General features: G+C 38.6%; 1 long non-coding RNA gene across 1 annotated transcript in view; it reads right to left on the minus strand.

The window, feature by feature from the left end:
- LOC135479569 (uncharacterized) overlaps nt 1–19,916 on the minus strand; it is a 39,382-nt gene that overhangs the window by 8,797 nt on the left and 10,669 nt on the right. The window contains exon 2 of the long non-coding RNA XR_010445863.1: nt 4,100–4,290. This is a non-coding gene — a long non-coding RNA (uncharacterized LOC135479569). The remainder of the gene's footprint in view (nt 1–4,099; nt 4,291–19,916) is intronic.

Below are 19,916 nucleotides of genomic sequence, written 5' to 3' on the forward strand. Positions count from 1 at the left end.
AAGTGAAATTTTTTTTTTCACATTTTTGGCATGTCCATACTTATTTGTCTTAAAACCACACTTTTCGTTTTACGATAGCTTTTCATTTATCCTTTAGGGCTGAACGAGATACACGTAATTATGACTGTAGACAGCTCAGAAGACCATTTTGTTTAAGGTTCCCATGGAGCTTTCTGATGCTGCCATTTTTTATGAAATGACCGAAAAACTAAGAGTAATTGACTCTAACCTTTTTCAGCTGACAACTGAAGGTTATAGAAGGTTGCGATGCCACATAACTCAGTGGGACAATCAAAAAACTACGACGGAGTACAACGGGTTCCAACTACATCTGAGCTGCGCCGATTTTCGCACACAAAAGCGTTTACGACCTAGAGCAGCTGTTGAGTTGGGTCATAAGCTCCTTTGTTTTCCGAGATTGACGGATTAACGTTTCGGATGTTAAATCTTTGTTGACACCATGCCATTTGTTCACAGAATACAACCAAGATGAATGGAACAAAACACCTGTCATTTTTATCCTGTGTAGTATACATGATGGACATTTGCCAGTAGGGAAGCTTTCCCACCTACAGTAATTCGGACGTAACCTATGAAGTATGTTATATTGTTGATTCATACCTTTGTCATGTTTTAAGAAAAACGTTATGTAGTTACACATGTGCTACATGAAAAACGCTATGTAGTTACACATGTGCTATATGAAAAACGTTATGTAGTTACACATGTGCTACATGAAAAACGTTATGTAGTTACACATGTGCTACGAGAAAGCGTTATGCAGTTACTCATGTGCCCATGTGTTACATGAAAAATGTTATGTAGTTACACATGTGCTCATGTGTTACACGAAAAACGTTATGTAGTTACACATGTGCTACGAAAAAGCCTTATGTAGTTACACATGTGCTACAGGAAAAACGTTATGTAGTTACACCTGTGTTATAGGAAAAACTTATGTAGTTACACATGATGTGTTACAGGAAAAACCTTATGTAGTTACACATGTGCTACAGGAAAAACGTTATGTAGTTACACGTCCTACAGGAAAAATGTTATGTAGTTACTCATGCCCTGCATGAAAACTGTTGTGTAGTTACACATGTGCTACAGGAAAAACGGTATATGGTCACACATGTCCTTCAGGAAAAAGGCTATGTAGACACACATGTCCTACAAGAAAGGCGTTATATAGACACACATGTACTAGAAGGAAAACATTATGAAGTCACACATGTGTTACAGGAAAAACGTTATGTAGTTACATATGTGCTACATGGCTTGTGGAACTCCAGGTCCTACGTTGCGTGTAATCTGCCACTATTTAAGCGCTTACATCAAAAATTAGAACAAAACCCTAACTGAGGTAAACTAACAAGAGGCTGTATTTCACCGGTTGCGTGTGATCATTAGTCAACTGTCATACTGTCGTATCTGCTCTGGTTTTACTCCCTATACCGTAAATCTTTTATGTCGACATCGATCCACTCTTCAGTTGTAAAAAGCAAAGGGTCTGGAAAGCTTGCTTGACTTTGAATAACGGGTAAGTATGGAGAAATAAAGCAGGATTTATGGCCATTGTATGGCCCTTTGTACCTCAGAGTGTTGTTTTAGATACTGAACAAGATAAATTCACTATAAGGGGGTTGTTACAGTGTTATTCGCTCACAACTCGTTTGCAAGTCCTTTTTTATTTCGTCAAATATATTGAAATATATGTAGTGGATCAGGTAAAGCGAAATTTCAGGAAGGTCTCATTACAAAAAAGCTTCATGAAGGTATCTTTCTGAATGCGGCGCAGGGAACGTTGGCAAGGTCACCTGGAACACATGGGAAACCTGTACAGCAACAGTCTACAACGAATCGTTTAATCGAGTGTTCAGTATCATTTTAAAATGCTCTCATTTTTCAATTTTTATTGCATCTATTGACACCATCGCAATATCTTGGACTAGCCACGATCCCATCTCTTTTGTTACCACGGCTACGTCTTGGTAATGACAGCGTTATGGCACGAGTACGAGCAGTTTCTTGTTACCACGCGAGCTTCACCACCTGGTGCCTGATTAAAACGTCATATGGTTCACCTCCATATAAAGCCTCTGAAATTCCATAAAGTGGAATGCTGAAAGTCAGTCTTGGTGCAATACTATCTTTAAAAAGTTGCTTGTGAAATACAGACTTTCAGAAGTCCCATGTGAAGCACAGCCTTTAGGCAGTTGCATATGAAAAAAAAATACTTTATTATTTATTCATTCAATCATTCACTGATTTCAATGCATTGGTTAAAGTGTTAGCGAAAAGTGGCGGCTTACTTGGGGCGCATCCATTTCCTCCAACAAATCTGACCGTCATTGCATATAAATGATAGATTCATTATTTATTTTATTTATTTATTTATTTATTTATTAGTATTACTTGACTGCAAGCACAAGGCATTTCATGTAGTTGATGTAGATGTGAGTAAACCACCGACCTTTGGCAGGTACCTGACAAACCTGACAATTTGTTATGAGTATTGGTGATGGCAGAGTTCAAGTGTCTTCACATTATCAGGTAAATGGTGATATATATCATCATTTATCGGTGGTGAAATGCAAGAAATCACCAGATTATTGCCGTTTGTCATGCCTTTTGTAAACAGCAAGGTTTTTGTGACATCAATGAAACGCTTTATGGTGGCAAAAACACGTTTAATAGTGACCATTAAGAGAAAGATGATGCATGAAAATATATGACAACAGAGAGATCTAAACCAAACGATTGTCATTAATTAATTAGTAATGGTAGCATGGTGTTGATATATATATATATATATATGCAATAAGGCTATAATGTTCTAGGACATCGTTTATATTGCAATGTACGGTTTCGGATATATACCCAGAGATAAAACCAACGTCCTGACACAAAGCCACTTTGGAATCAGCGAGAGCGGGATTCGCACTTGTTGGCCCAGGACCTGCTACTTGGCTGACTGAACAACTTAGGCGAGTTGATCCCCACAGTTGGCGACTCGCGATAATATACGCAGTAAAAGCTCCCAACAGTCATGGGATCAAACGCCAAGCAAACACTGAATTTAGCGCTACAAAGGTAAGATTCTGTGGTTACAAGATAAGGATGAAAACATGCAGCCTGAAAATACAGTGCGCCTTCTGTAATACTGTCTCATTAAAGGAGTCGAATTTGCACACATCCTATCTCTGTAGACATAGGTAGACATAGACTCATGTGAAATGAGTATAATGGAGAGAGCTTCAACATGGAAGAAGAAAAACAAAAAAACTACTGATGACAAAAAGAGGAGGAAAGATATAACGGTAAATACAACGTGCAATGAAAAAGAGAACGATTGACAAAAATCCAAAAAGAAACAGAAAAAGGGGCCCAGCTAGCGCTGCGAACTAGAAAATGATTGGCAATTGTGGTAACGTGGAAAAAATTGTTAAAAACACATCTTGAAAACTTTGTTTTCAAAAGGAACATTCATGAAAAGTGCAGGTTGCAGGATTTCAAATGAATTAATAAAGAACCAAGTAAATTCCTGTCGTCTTACATCTAGGCACCTTGATAAGTGAATGGGCCATGTTAAAAGGTAGGCGGTCAAAATTTCTCCGACCGACTCAACTAACCGACAGGCAGACAAACACACCGACTCTATACATAGTTACTATAAATATTATTCCTACAATATTGCTAATGTCGTGGTGAAGAGAAGATGCCGGGTAAAAAATTCATCAACATTGATCCAATCGAATTCCTGCAATTAGTTCAGAATATCCCAATTTTACAAAATATGATACGCCAGTAGACGTGCTATCTTTTAAAAATGGCAATAAAGTTCCTAAGATTAATAAAACAGATCACAGTATAACTGTTTCAAACTTTAGAACCATTTTAACACGATAAAAAGTACAGGCAAGAGTGTGAATGGCAATGCGTGGAGCTAATCGTGGTAAATACATACAATTGGATTTGAATAGCGAATGTGGATTTCGTTTATCAAAATTCTCTGGTATAGCCTGTTTACGAAAAATCATTCACTTATTCATTCTAGAGCTGCTATAGATATGGAAAATGGAAATGGCATACTTACGGGTATTTCGTCTCTTGACAAACGTCCCTCATACAAGGTATGTAATCGGCGCAGCAGTCTTTTCGAAAAGATCGGGCGCATTTGAGAAAATCCCGTAAACAGACTTTAACACACGACTCCGTGCCGTGGGACACCTGGACACATGTAGCGCTGAGTAAGAGCACGAGCACCACCACAGCTTCTGTCCGCATCTGCCAGGAGCAAACAAATAACATTCATGAAATGTCAGTTTATTTATTTACTTATTTATTCGCTTGGTGTTTTAAGCTCAAGTATAGTCAAGAAAGACCCACTTATGTGACGCCACTCAGTTGTTTGCATAGGGGAAACTGGAGTTCAGGGAGTGACCACGTAAGCAACTCTCTTCGCCAGCTAACTGACAAACGTTCATTATCCAGAAGTATGCAACTTCTCTACAGCTATTCTCCACGGCACACTACACATGTTACGTCATCGGCAGAAGCTCGCGCCGCCTGGTGGAGAAATATGTCAACCTCTTGGGTGGAAATTGTGAATTGAATCATGGGAAATCTAATTGTAAACGGCTGCTAAAAGAACTGGCCACACCTTGAAACCGAAACTCTGTATATAAAAACCACGATTTCGCTGATCATTGTTGTAATGCAGTTAAGAACCTATTGACTATTTTTATATTTCCACGCAACTATAAAACAGTTACTATCACAGACTGTTGTCTTTTTACAAAACTTTCCTCTGTCGTATTTTTTTAAAGTCTATTTGAAAAACAACCTCGTTTGGATCCCACCATGCAACAGTCGTTTCTCAAACGTTTGCGGCACAATAGAGAGAAAGAAAAATACATGGTTGCTCAAATACGTCACATAATGTGAGATCGAAGAAAAGTGTTAAGTGCCCTGGAGACTAACTACAGGGAAGTTGCATGCTTTGAGGTAATGAACTTCAGCTATTACTTAAAGAAAACATAAAAAATGATGCCCGAATTAGATGAAAGAGCCCGAAGTCTTATTTGCAAATATGGTCTTTCACATTATTGTTGACTTTTTCTTTCAGGAGAAAATGGTATTTTAAAATATGTTTGTATTGTGGGTACGATAATACTTTTAATTATATTAAAAATATAAATTTAATCAAACTCCTGGTTGAACACATTTGTTGGCTGAAAAGAAAAGAATTCTAGTGCAAATGTATTTTACATATGCTACATACTCATTTATAACATTATTAAAACAAAGACAACATACATGAGGTGGTACCACCATACACAAATTATTTTTCATTGTTTTTTTTTTTTGCCTTTAAAGAAAAATAAATAAAAATATTGAAGACCTCATTTAAAGCTAAAATTATCTCACTTTTTCATCAAAACTGTAATTTTTATGTTTTCTCCACGTTTAAGGCTACAGCAGAACAAGTGAGATCTGAACTCGTACTTAAATGTAAGTGTTTACAACGGGCTTTCAGTAAAGTGACAAGCGACAAGAAACTGACGGACAGTTGTGCATGTGGATTATAATTTCTCCCTTAAGCTAGGTTTATCGGTGAAGGAAGCCCCAGTGGCAGTGGTAAACCATCAGTATTTGGCAAGTTACCTACGCTAGAAAAATAATCTGTTAAATTTCACAGAAAGCCTGTTATCTGGGTGATGGTAGAATGTATTCCGTTATTGCAGCATTTTATTTTGTTAAATATAGCACACCTATTCCATTATTTCAACATAAAGATTGTGCTAAACTTACAGGATAGTATGCTGAATATAACACAGTGTTACGTTATAATAACAGAATACATGCTAGCATCATTCAGACAACAGACTTTCTGTTAAAATTAACAGATTATTTTTTTCAGTGTATAAACATTCTCACGTGTGACATACATACAGAGTGTAACTGGTGATCAGAATGCTGGAAGATTAGCGCTTTTCAAAGAACACAGGGCTAGGCAAGCTGGCCGCATGACCTCTGTCTATCGATTACTATCATCATGATCACATCAGATGTCACTTCAGACACAATTTTTTGTGGTTTATTTATTATTTGAATGATGTTTTCCACAACAAGAATTTTTTTCACTTTTTACAATAGCGGTCAGCTGTGTCGATAGAGGGAAGCGGACTGCCGGGGTTAAAGTGCTGGCCTCTGACTAGTTACTATAGACACACAACTGGATGTTAGAATCAAACAAGCCCATATTCACAACATCCGGGTTGCAGGATTTGTCGTCTTCTTGCTCTGAGGCACCTGAATGGCCGACATCAAGTGATATGATCCCCATGTTAACAGTTAGAAGTCCCATGTTAAAATATAGGAAACCCATATTGAAATGTAGGTGTTTAATGTTAAAAGATAGGATTCCAATGTTAACAGATTAGAGTCCAGCATTAAAACACAGGATCCAGTTTTAAAAGTTCAGCATTAAAAGATAGGAGTCCAGTGTTGAAAGATACATGTAGGAGTCCAGTATTTAAAGATAGGAGTCCAGTGTTAACAGATACATGTGGATGTCCAGTTTTAAAAGATAGGAGCCCCATGTTAAAAACTTTGACCGACCCACAAACAGATCGATTTATGTAGCTGTTAAAAACTTTCTTGCAATAAATGCTTGAAATTTAACGTCATATTGTGTTCTTGTGGCAGGACCGCCAAAATGCTGCCGTCACTGAAGTATCATGACGACATCACCAGACATGACAACCCACCCGGTCACATTATACTGACGCTGGGCCCACCAGTCATGTTTCCTTGCACCAGTCTCCCAGTGCTGAACGCCAAACCAGGTGGCAACAAGTACTATTTTTAAAGTCTTTGGTATGACCCAGGTCTCCCGATTTCGAGACGATGCCATAGGCTCGATATTTCAAGACGTCAGTGGAATATAAATGTAGAAAAGAAAATATGGAAATAAGTTCCGGACTTCCAGGTGGTGGTAACACCTTAGACTTCACCTGTTTCAAGGGTAAAAAACGCACACGATAAAAAAGTATTTGCGGGACGGCACCAGCTGAGCATTCCCGGTGAATAGTGAAGGTGCAGAAAGTGATGGCTGTGTCTCAAACCAGAGGTGACACAGCTGTCGTGTTTAATGCAATAAAGCGCATGCGTTAATATGCAATTTCTTGGAAAGGATGGAAGCGCGAATAAATGCACCACTTTGAATGTATTTTTACAACTACATTTGATATTCAATTCGATTATCCCGCCTTTATGCACTGACCACGTATGTGACGTGTTAAAGCTGTCCGTTACGGGAGCTTTGTCGAAGATATTGTTTCTTTTCTTTTTTGATTAAGTGAGGACAAAAGTGGAACAAATAATGTACAAAAATCAAAAAAAAAATCTGCTAGACATGTACTAAAACAGCGTGAATAATTTATAAAGCAAATAACAGCCAAATGGAAGAGCAGTATTATGAAAGTGTATCCCTAAGGAATATCAAAGCTTGAAACTGTTTGTAAAGAGCAACAGAAGAAGAAAGACACAGCTGATAGAGGTATGTTTTCACCGCTTAACCCACTTTTAACAGCAGCTTGCTAAAAACATTTGTTTTCATACTATACGTATTATCCCTTTTAAAGAGCAGATATTAATCATAATTTCTAAAAGACTGAGTAATGAATTAGTTATGTGATATCTATGCATGCCTCAAACTATACTCATGTTGTACAAACATATACATTAGCTTCAGCGCTGGAAAAGTTTCAAGTTTATAACTGAAGGGCGTATATACGTTGGTGTCCATACCATATATTCGGAGAGAAACATATATCCAAGGACGAGTCCATTTGAGTGGAAGTAGAAATTTATGTGCCAAACTGATTGATGAATGTGGTCAAAGACGAATAACTTAACTGTCGCTTCTCCATTGTCTCGGCTGAAGATATAATGGTATGAGAAATCTCAAGGGACACACTTAAGGTGTCTCCAAGAAGTAGTTCCCCACAAACAAAAAAAATCGCCAATGTTGTCACTAATTTTTGTTTTATAATTGATAAAGACTAACTGTGAGTGTCTTTTTAGTTTCAAATTGCTATGTTAGCGTGCCGAAACGTTGTTGGTTTGTAGGCGAGATTTTGCGATATTCAACGTGATCTTATTTCTTCAACCACGTCACCCTATACTGAGGTCTGTCATGTTTCTGCTTCCACGACAACAAATGATTGGTAATTAGTGATGTGTGTTAAATGTAAACACCAAAACGAAGTATATATCAGATGAAAAACCATTCAACACTGCCTTGTTATCAAAATAATTTGATTTACATTTTTACAGGATTTTTCCAACTAAGTAAAACGGTTTTAAAAGACCAGAGTTTATATACGACGGATATCAATGAGGTCTCGACTTTGCTCTTTGCTTGAAATAATTCGTTTGAAATTCCATTCGGTGTATGCATCCACAGTTTTATATGTTTACGCATTCACAGTTTTATATGTTTACGCATTCACAGTTTTATATGTTTATGCATTCACAGTTTTATATGTTTATGCTTTCACAGTTTTATATGTATACGCATTTTGAATCATGATATCTAATAGACTGTGGGTGATGTGCGGCAGAAACCTGATGTGACGTCATTGGTCGTCAAATATACTTCACGTTGATGTTTTCTGTGCCTTTACAGCATTTTTATGTGTTTTAGACAAGGTTAAAGCGAAAGCGTTATAGTCGACAAATCGTGACACGTTAGTGCAGAATTCCGGTCTCTTGTCAATTTACCTCAGTAAGGTTTTGATCTAACTGTTTACGTAAATACTTATATTGCACAGGTTGGTCTGAAGTTAGATTGGGTATGGTATGATTGTAAATCAGTAATAACAGTTCTTTCTGTCATTAATAACAATTTTGTTGTGATAGTCGTCAGAGGAGACATTTTTCTCCAAAGAAAAGCTGCCTCCTGGTTGTATATGACGAGAACATCGCATGCCGAGTATACTATAATAACCCAGGCAGGGCACACGATCCTCCGTCACCACTGAGGTCAAAGAATCGAATCCAGCTCTTGGTTGCGATCATTGCTTTTTTCCCTGCATCTTCTCTAAGCTATTTTACTATAGGGCGTGCGTATTATCTATTCATTTGATTGGTGTTACAAGCCGTATTAAAGAATATTTCACTTATACAATGGCGACTAGCATTATGCGGGAGGAAATTGGCCACAGTCCGGAGAAAACCCACGACTTTCCGCAGGCTTTTGGAAGACCTTCCCACGTACGATTGGAGAGGAAAGCAGAATGAATAGGCATTTAGGTATTTACATAAACAGTTGAATAAAATCCTAGCTGAGGTGAACTGACAAGAGACATATGACTGAAACATTGTTACGTACGACATTAAACCCCAACCAACCATTCATTCATTCATTCATTCACACCGTTGTCGGTGTTCTGGTTTTCACTCTCCATACTATTCTATAGTGCTCTATAATTTCAAGTCATTTGCTAGGTGTAGACAATTGAAGTTTTTGTGCATTTATTCATCAATCGGATTTCCCCTGTTATTGTATTCAGTTTGTCTGTGAATGAAACAAGTGCAGTTTGATTTGATCCCTTTATTCAAGTATATATGCCATACATATACTGTGAGTAAATCGCTATATCTGGTGTCTTCTATCAATTATTTATTGTTCACACGTGTCCTTTTTCAGCTCAAGGAAACATTTCTTGAAATGCCGCTCAGCTGAGCACGGTGGACAAACCCAGACGAGTATGAAATTCGTACAGGCGGAAACAACGTCCGGTATAGGGCCAATACAAGAGAAAACACCGCTTTGTTTTGTTTCCTCGATGGTAAGTTCTTAACTCCCGTGACGCGACTCCAGTATTATTCCGGCGCTTGCATGCTAAGGTGCACGTAGGCCTGCGACTAGTGTCCATTGTTATCCAGAGTTTGTAGCAGAACTCGCCGTTTTCCCTAAGGTATATTACAACAGCCCTATTCTGAGCAACGACACAACACCCCGAAACCGTAAAATCCACCGCTTAATAAAGTCTCAATTAGCTCTAACAACTAGAAACATCTGGGTGTTGTGCGGGTGTCGCCTAGTTGGGCAGGGGCCGTTAACCTGCGTCATGGCCATTTAGTCCGGTCACCAGAGATTCACATCGACTAACGAGCACAGTGAATGCTTCATCGCAAATCACACTCAGCGCCGCCGTAAGCGATCCGAGAAGCTATAAGGCTAATGAAATCGGCAATTTTGAAACGATAACGGCGGCGATTTGCCGAGAAAATAGTGCGCAGTTCTTCATAAAAATAGCGGATTGTAGTACATTATAAACGCGAGCAAATATTTACTTTTCATTATTTAATGCTGTTAAATGACTCGATGGTAATTTGAATGACAAATATACATGTTCAAAGGTTTTCCTTGATTGTAGTAATGGTGGACTAATTGACGAGTTGACCCATGGCGTCAAACGGCTGAAACTTAGTACCACGTGCCAGAAAGCAAAACTACGTGAACGAGTCTAAGCCTTACATCTGACATTCGTACACCACTGGTAAAGAAATGTATGTATGCTTGGGCGCACTTAACACATTTTTAGTCGTATGAGGGGGAGAAGTCATTAGGTGTGTGCTCATATATTGTGTCTTCTGGTAAAGAATTGAGAGGGCGTTAAAAATGGGAAGTTACAAAAATCATTTCTAAAAGAAGCTAAAACACCAGTTCATAAATGAATGTTTAACTAAGATATAGTTCTTACATTTAACACGTATCAAGATCTAACAGTTGCTACAAGATGAGGCGTGTGTGCGTCATTTGAAGGACTTTTTAGTATATTACTATATTACTATTGAAATTATCCCTGTTGTCATCAGATGTAGCATCAGGATTATCTGTCGTCTCCCTTAAATTTAACCAAAGTGGGTAGATTTTTTTAACACCACTGAATCAAAAATATGCTTATTAAACACGTGTTTCCTACGCATCCATTCGCTTAATATTACCTGCTTAAAATGCCGACAAAAAAGAGACTTCCCATTCGACTAAGATAGACCCATGATACGTTGCTGATATTAGCACTCATTTTTCATGGACGTGAACGTCCGTGGTAAACCAATAACAAGACGACACGCAGACTCTAAGGTCAGGAGGTCTTGTTTTCACGGAGAATCATCTGTTAATTTTAAAGGTAAGAAAAGGCGTACTTGTGTATAGTAAAAGAATATGAGGTATTCTCGGTCGCAAAATCTAATTAAAGGTATTCATATTAAGAGTTCTAAACTGTTAGAGTGAGAATTTCACCATTGGTAACCCGAGTAAGAATCAGAAAGATCGATCCAACTAAACATTTATAACTTTTTTTTCTATTGAAATCCACAGCTAATCTATTTCTGTCTCCTCATAATTAAACGGATAGTGAACACGTGAAATCAACATGACAGTATATAGTCGGGTTACTGCAGGAGCTAGGCTGCAACACAGTGAAACAAGGAACCCTCGCTGGCCTATCCGCTTAAATGATAAATGAAAAGGAATTCTAGAACGAAGATTGTGGTTTACGGGAATGAAGGAAGTTATACCATAAAAAATGGAAAAATAATTTCGTTTATAAGACTTATCATATATCTCTTAATTGCGCCTCTGTTTATGCACATTTACGGTTAATAGTGAACAGTTTTTGGAAATGACGGAAAGGTGCGCTGGACCACCTTAGCACCCCATATGTAAGCTCTTCGTCCAAAAAGCGATGAATGAATGAATGATTGAATTAATGATTAAGGTTTAGAACCATACAACTAGCATTACAATCATATATGATGACAAAAACATGTTGGAGTGAGAAAATAGTTACTTTTTTGGACATGAAAATTTTAAAAAACGGGACATTTTTAAAATCAGCAAAGATTGAAAAAGAACAACACATTCAGTGAGTAGTCGGCGGCGACCTTTTGTAACAACTGATCGGAGTGTATGCACACTGGCAATACACGTATTTACAAAGTACGAACTAAACCCCTCTACCATAGCAATGTAGCAGTGACTGGTACATTGCTATTGCTATACACTCGCAATGCAGGACAACATATATGTACCGCTGCAGGAAATAACCTGTCTGCGTGGAAATATTGGTGGGTGAAAACCAAACGAATGTGATTTTGTGATCGTTGACTTGCTGTGTGCATATAAATTACCGTAAATTACAAAATCCTTGACCTAATATATTGTGTATTAAAGTCATATGGTCATTCAAGTCATAACATTAGTACACGTTACTGTCGTACTGCAGTAAGTTCTGCAAGTATAGAACTGAGGTTTTACTTGCAAGTAAAGCACAATAACACGAGGGGGTATTCCATCGTCGATTATCTGTGTGTATAATAAATACTGTAAATTAAATTATTCACGATGTTGTATTAGAATCCATGTTAGGATAAATAATAGGGACGGTATCCGGAACAGTAATGCATGTATTGAGCTGAGGTTTTGTACAGACGTAAAGCACATTGATACGAGGGGGACGTCCCATCGTCGATGCTCTGTGTACATATCAATCACCGTAAATTACCGTAAATTACCAATACCAGTTACCAAGTATTTTATATATTGAGCTAAAGTTCTGCATTCATGTGTCTTCTAGAGGTGAGCTTTTCGCGAGCCAAATCCCAGTTTTTTGAGAGGCTCTCCCTCAAAATTTCATTCATTGTGGTTTCTCCAAATTTACCAGTAATGTCTCACAAGTCGGTCAGGAAGATGATTTGAGAATTTCAAGTTGGGGAAGTTACGGACTGCCTAGATGCGCGGAATGTTAACTTGAGAGTAAATTGAGAATTATTTGGAGAGAAAAGTCGTAATGACAACAATTCAAAAAAAAAAATAGTTGCATTTTTGAGAATGCAAAATTGCATATCTCTGAATGAATGGTTACGGCTTGACATGACTTCGGCAATATTGCTGCCACATTGTGGAGGTAGATGAAGTGGCCCATTGCACTGTAACATTCGAATCCAGGACAAAAGCCCGGGTGGGTGAAAGCCCCACTGACAAGTGCCCGGTGGACAAAAACCCCGGCGGGCAATCACCCCAGCGGACATAAGCCCCGTCGTCCTGTAACCAACAAAACATGTCCGACAGTCTAAAAAGCATGATTTATTTATTTATTTATTTGATTGGTGTTTCACGCCGTACTCAAGAATATTCTAAAAAGCATGACGTTAAATGTTTGTTGACTGGAATTACATATAGAGTGACTTCGTTTCCCACATAAAAACTTCCCATCCAAACGTCTCACTGTCGGGCACTCTGCCTTAACGGCATTCTTGTCATAAGCGCTGTACACAAACGTTTTCAAAACAATGTGGTCTGTCTCTGATGTCAAACTAATACTATTATCAAATGTTTTTCGTCAAGAAATTATAAGTTGATCTACCACTATGCTCAATCTGATTGGTTGACATGTTTCAGAATGCGTATGGCAGACTGGTTATATTGCTCACTATGATTCACAATGTCACCTCGCACATGCCATAACGTATGCAATTTGAGTCGGTTTTCAGGTATCATATGCAGTTTTATGTCTTCTCTGTAACAGACGCATTTTAAAATATAGACTATTTAAACCAAATTTTATTATAGTTTATAAGAAAAATATTATTTTGGAATAGGAAAAAGAACAAAAAATCATAAATTTGTTTTTGTAAGTTTCTGTGTAATTTCTCTTTTATATATGATCCATAATATATGCATATGATCGAATACAAATTATTCTGAATCATAAAAGTCCAAAATTTGTTAAGCAGTAAGTTTTCCCTGCAAAAGTTGACAAATTGACGAAAGGTGGAACTATTGAAACCCAACAGTAAATTATCCATTGAAGAACAGCGCATCTGTGGCCAACCTAAACATTCTTCTTTCTACGTCATCCTTTTTGGTCTGATTGCTTTTAGCTTATGTTTTTATGTATACCCATGGACGCATAGACTTATATCGCTAAAATTGTCTCGCCAGGATGATATCTAGCAGGAAAAGAAGCAATAAAACCCCGAAATTAATTATGTATACTAATTCCGTAAATCATAAATGCGGGCCAGTAACACTGGCTACACGTTGTTGAATACTATACACTCTGAACGATCCCTGTTACAATTATTTGGAATCAATCATTGTCTATAACATGTAAAATATATTTCTCTGGGATAGAAATATACATAATATCTGTAATCTTAAAGGAATGAGAGTCCTAAAACACAAGCTTTAAAACAGCCATTGGTTACCATATTTGTAAATTTCTTTTGTTTTTAGAACCTGTAATGGAGGTTGAGCATTCTGTATACCCTTGAGAGAAAATAGCTCTTTCTGATCTCGAGCCAAGCAAAAAGCGATGTCGTCAAGAAACAGTTAGATTACATGCTGCTTGAACGAGTAAGAAGGGATTCTATTGCAAACATGTTAAAATATGAAACATTACTTCAGGTAATAAGTTTCAAGTTTTCTCAAACAAGCTATCAACATCTGTCATTTACCATATACTCTCGATCGAAGAACTTTTGTACGCTGGGGCTTTTGCCCGAGGGGGTTTCCTTCCCCGGGGTTTTTGTCCGTCCCCCGTGACATTCCACCCAGGGTAAGTATATGTGTGCATGTCTACTTATTGCTACATATTGGAGCCTTTGTCAATCTTCGCAAAATGGTCTGCTGGGTTTTAGTTTATGATTTAACTTACGACGTTCATAGAGCTAACATCAGTCCGTCGGATAAAAAGGTTATATGGAGATTGTAAGTTAATTATACGACTTAGGTTTTCGACTCCTTTTGAAAGCGGAGATAAATCTACAAAACCACGTGTGATTTAAGCGTTTGTTTTTGAATCGCACCAGATAAAATTCGGACTACTTAACAAGTGTATCCAAACTCCTGGGGGAGGAGGGGGTGGGGGGTAAACGCCATATTACATCGAGATTTTAAAGTTTGACTTAAGGGTGGAATCTGTATCAGAACTGTTACAACTAGGCAGAAAATAATGCGTTCCCATCGCCAATTTTGAATCATTCTTTTGTGTAGATCATTAAGTTTTATATTTATATGCACACTATGACCTTTTAAACGTGAAACCAATCGGTTTAGCAACCACACATTCTTCCTCAAACAACCATATATGGGATAACAACGTGTGAACGCACTTGGCGATTTTCATATATTAGGGATGTTACAACTATAAAATGTTTTCAGTAATGGACGAATTCGCTCCCACTTCCCACAAAATTTAAATCAGATTTTGAAATCTGTGATCGATGAATAATGGTATAATAAGTTGAAAAAAAATGAAAAAAGTGTGATATTAGAGACACCTTAATATTAACTATTCCCTAAAGAACCATGGTGTATTATTTATTCTGCGAAGCAGATCTTTTTAGTAACCCTTTTAGAGAACGGATTCTCCTGAGCATTTGATTCGGAACTCACAGGCACATTTTGTGAGTGCGTAAGCAACAACAGTTAATACCGATGTCTCAAACCAAGATGGAAATTTGAGGAAGTCAATTGACACAGATGATTGCGCTATTAGGTTACATAATTTTGGCACGACGATAAATCATTCTCTAAAAACGCGAACATCAACGCAAATGGCATTTTGACTATTTTTACTGAAATACAAAGCCCAATTTTGAGCAAATGATGGTCGTTCATTTTTCGAGTGTTTTTTCTACATAAAGGGCAGGTTTGAAAACTAAATACATACCGAGTATGGACTGAGTATGGACCGAGTGTGGACAGAGTATGGACCGAGTATGGACCGAGTGTGGACAAAGTATGGACCGAGTGTGGACAGAGTATGGACCGAGTATGGGCCGAGTGTGGACAAAGTATGGACCGAGTATGGACCTCTCAGTTAGGCTTCGTGTTTTCCACCGGATATTGTTTATAACAACTCAGATTCACTGATTAAAAACCATGTGTAAAATGTAACGGTGAAACTGTGTACTAGTTTGTTCTTCTCTGCATTACGTCACAGTTTCTGAATCGCTGTTTTTGTATAGCAAATCAGTAGTAATAAATGTATATTTGGCACAGCATGGAACTGATTTATTTACGCGGGAAAATTCACAGATTAAAAAAATGATCTCTGTTCAGTGTAAGATTAAGAGATTAACCAGGCTTATTCGTCAGATCAAACATATTCGTATACACTGACACAGGTAGGTAATGACGGTCTTGAATGAAGCCTTCATATTTGTCGTAGATTCGATTGTCAATGGACAGCGACCCTGGGTAAACCACCAGCCTTTGGCAAATTACTGACGAACTTGCATAGACTTGCACACTTTATGGCGGTAGACAAAGTGGTCTTCAATGAGAGCTAGGCAGCGCAAACGGTCACACGAGCGTCGTTTACGCTTATTGTGACCAAGTATCAACAAACAATGAGAGTGAGAAAATCTTAAAGCTCGTTATCCAAGGCCGTGATTAAACCCGCGCTCATTAAGGGGCCGTATTCTGAACAGCAACTGTCTTGCTTTCCTTCTGAGTCTGTGATTTGGATACTTCTTACCGCAGTCTTTAACCATGGGAACTTCAGTCAGAAATCAATGAATGTATAGAGGGGAATTCCCCTGAGAAACAATATGTGGTAATTTGGCATTCCACTATAATGGTTTATTAATTTCCCAGTGTCGCCCACATCGTCTGTAAAAAATTCCTGAAGGTGTAGGTCATAAAAGGCGAGCTTCAAATAGATGCCATTAAATAATTTAGTTATGCTTGTTTAGTATATTATATTGTGCATCCTTCACACAAGGTAGATGTGGGAAAGATCACCTTATCTCGTGGAGGAAATTCGCACACACATCCACGACAAGTCAGCAAGGCTGGATACATAGTGGTTAGCGTGCAAGCACACCGCAATGACCATGGAGCCTTTCACCAGTGTGGTTGGTCAGTTCAACTGTAGCTCATGCTGGCTTCCTCTCTGGTCATCCGTGGGAAGGTCTGCTGCCTGAGGATAGTCTTGGCTTTAGTTAGACTTAATCTACATCTATAGCTGAGTATTCCGCCAAATCTAATCCAGCGATACGTAAGAGTTAGCATCTGAGCTTGAGGTGTTTGATCGCGGTTATACACCTGGAAGTACGCCGTAAAAGACCAATCAAATAAATACATACACCTGGTAAGCGGTTACATAATAATGCCTGAGGTCTATTATGTTACCCCTTACCAGGTGTATAAGCCGCCATCAACACCTCAAGCCAATGACGATAACACACTTACATAATGGCGCTATTGCTCGACAGCGAGTGCTTTATTTTGCACATTGTTCGGTTTCGAGAGACAGTTCTTTGGACGAGCATTGGCATCAGGAATAATCTCGATTTCTTGGTTGTTTGTTTTCGTGAGATATGTACAGGAAAGATTCATGCAATTTCAGTTTTGATAGGACCCGATGACGAGTGAAACTATGATTACGATTTCTGGACTTCACTCTATCTTTGTGCCTGTTTTAAACAGGACAACAGCCAACACATTAAAATGACCCTCAAAGCACATGTGATGTACACAACATGCAGACTGACAAACAACAAGGCATCAAACTTAGATATTGTATCTTGTTTTCCTGTAAAACAATGGCATTGGGTAGAACATACAGAACTTTTTGAAATTCTCCACCTCCAGACTTAGACACACAACACAAGTCTTTTGTATCCCTAGGAGAACATTTTGAAGTTTTCTGGAAAAATTAATGTCCATTTAATTACTTTTGACGTCAATAAAATGTCCCAAGCTCAGTGATATTTTCCAGAAAGGTCAAATCTAATGCCCTGAATGCACACGAGACTTCTACCTGATAATACAAACTTTTAGATATGTGGCATTAAGAAAAGCTTAAATACGTCTGTGTCCTGTAGGCTGTAGGGTAATATGCAAAATTCCAGGGCATGTGAGGCGGGAAAGGGCCATGCCTGTTTTGTATAAAAGAAGAAGGAATAGTCTTTCTTGTGTGGTAGACGCCAATAATTTAAGCTCTCTCTCCACTACTACTATTTCCTTTAGCAGTTCACATCAGAAAACACAGAATTTAAGTCCCAGAGGCATGGGAACTTATGTAAACCCAGCAGTGATAAGAGTTGCATTCTTTCCGTATATACTCTTGTAAAACTCCGTTATACACCACTTATCACGTCCCCTCTCAGAGAAACTGGACAGTACGCAAAATAAAACACTCACGGGCAACAACAACGCCTGTATGTAACCATGGTAATTTGAGAGAGCGCGAGAGTCTGCGAGAAGTTAAATCCTATTCTCAAGCGAAAAAAACAACTAGACTACACCTAGACTACACCTAGCAAGATCTCTCCGTTCTCCACTATTCCAACAGGCGTGGTCTGGTTTACCATTATATACTTCCTATATAACCTATAAAAGGCAAACGGGATTCTTTTAAGCTTTTACGTAACTTAGTTTGCTCCGCTGTATAAATTACCGGTAAGGTAAATAGCATCCTTGAGATGACAAAATTGATATAGCCACGCGCTAAGCGCCGAGGAACGTGACTGAGGTGGGCTGAGCCTCAGTCGTTTGTCACCTTGTCTCATACCTGGTATTTACTATGATTAATTGTGATCTTTCACAATTTTCCAGACAATCCCGACTGGGTTACAAAATTCCCGCCGCGAGGCCCGGCACTCGGACATCTGAAATCCACTTTCAGTTAGGTACCGGTACCATACATGGTTATCAAGCTGGCTGTCTTATTCCACCCCGGCCTGTTTTGCTAAGAGAGTCTAGAGTTATGCGCATGCGTGGTTACCAAGGCTGTCAGTGCTGTAGGTATCCGTATTTATGTGTATACATACCACAGTTAGCATTTCCTGGTCACTATTAATATAGTTCATGCTAGCTACTTTTAGCTCTGATATTAGTGATTTTATTTTTGCTTTGCATTTCTGAAGTTTTTGTCCCTTTGGTGTGTGCCATTTTGTAGGACAGGCTTTGAAATTTAGCTAAGTTTGAGTTGGGTGGGTATTAATCTGGGCAGGACAATTCGGCAAGGCATTCCCGCAGGGCAATATAGCAAGGCAGTTTAAGCACGGCAATCTAGCGGGACAATCTACCCAGGTAATATAGAAGGTTAATCTCGCAAGGTAATTTAGTAAGAGTGAGTGAGTGAGTGCTTGGAGTTAAAATTCCTACTCAACAATTTTTCAGACGAAGGAATCCTTAGAGTAATGTGCCTCCTTGTCGCAGGACGGATTTCCACGCTCTTTTATATAGTGCTGCTTCTGTAAGGCGCCTTTCCGAAGGCAAGTAAGGCGCCCCGCCTGAGTCATTATACTGATACAGGTTAACCAATCGTTGCACAATCCCTTTCATGCTGAACGCCAAGCGAGTAGAGTCTTAGGTGTGACAGGATTGATCCTGGATCTACCGTTCCCAAGCGGACGCTCTACCAACTGTGCTATCCGAGCGGGTAAATTCTAGAGAGACAATGTTAGCCAGGAAATCTACTAAGCAAATCTAGCAAGACAATTTTAGCAAGGTAATCTAGAGAGGCAGCTTGCAGGCAATCTAGAGGGACACGTAGGAGTTCATCTGGCAAGGCAATCCAGCAGGACGAGCTACCAACGCAATCTAGTAAGACAATCCAGTAAGGCAATCTAGCCAGGTAATAAATGGATAGTCTAATAGCGCAATCAACAAGGGCAATGTAGAAAGGCAATCTAGCTCGGGAATTCCAAATGTCTTTCTCGTAGGAAAATTCAGCAGTGGAATTTAGTTTGTTGTACTTCTACAAACTGTTTGCTCACATCTAGTGCCCGGAGAATCTGTTGCTCACACCTAGTACACTAACACATTGGACACTTAGACATTCACACTTATTCAGTAAAACACTTAAAAATCGCAC

The sequence above is a fragment of the Liolophura sinensis genome, chromosome 12 (genome assembly GCF_032854445.1).
Source record: "Liolophura sinensis isolate JHLJ2023 chromosome 12, CUHK_Ljap_v2, whole genome shotgun sequence".
Taxonomy (NCBI): Eukaryota; Metazoa; Mollusca; class Polyplacophora; order Chitonida; family Chitonidae; genus Liolophura; species Liolophura sinensis.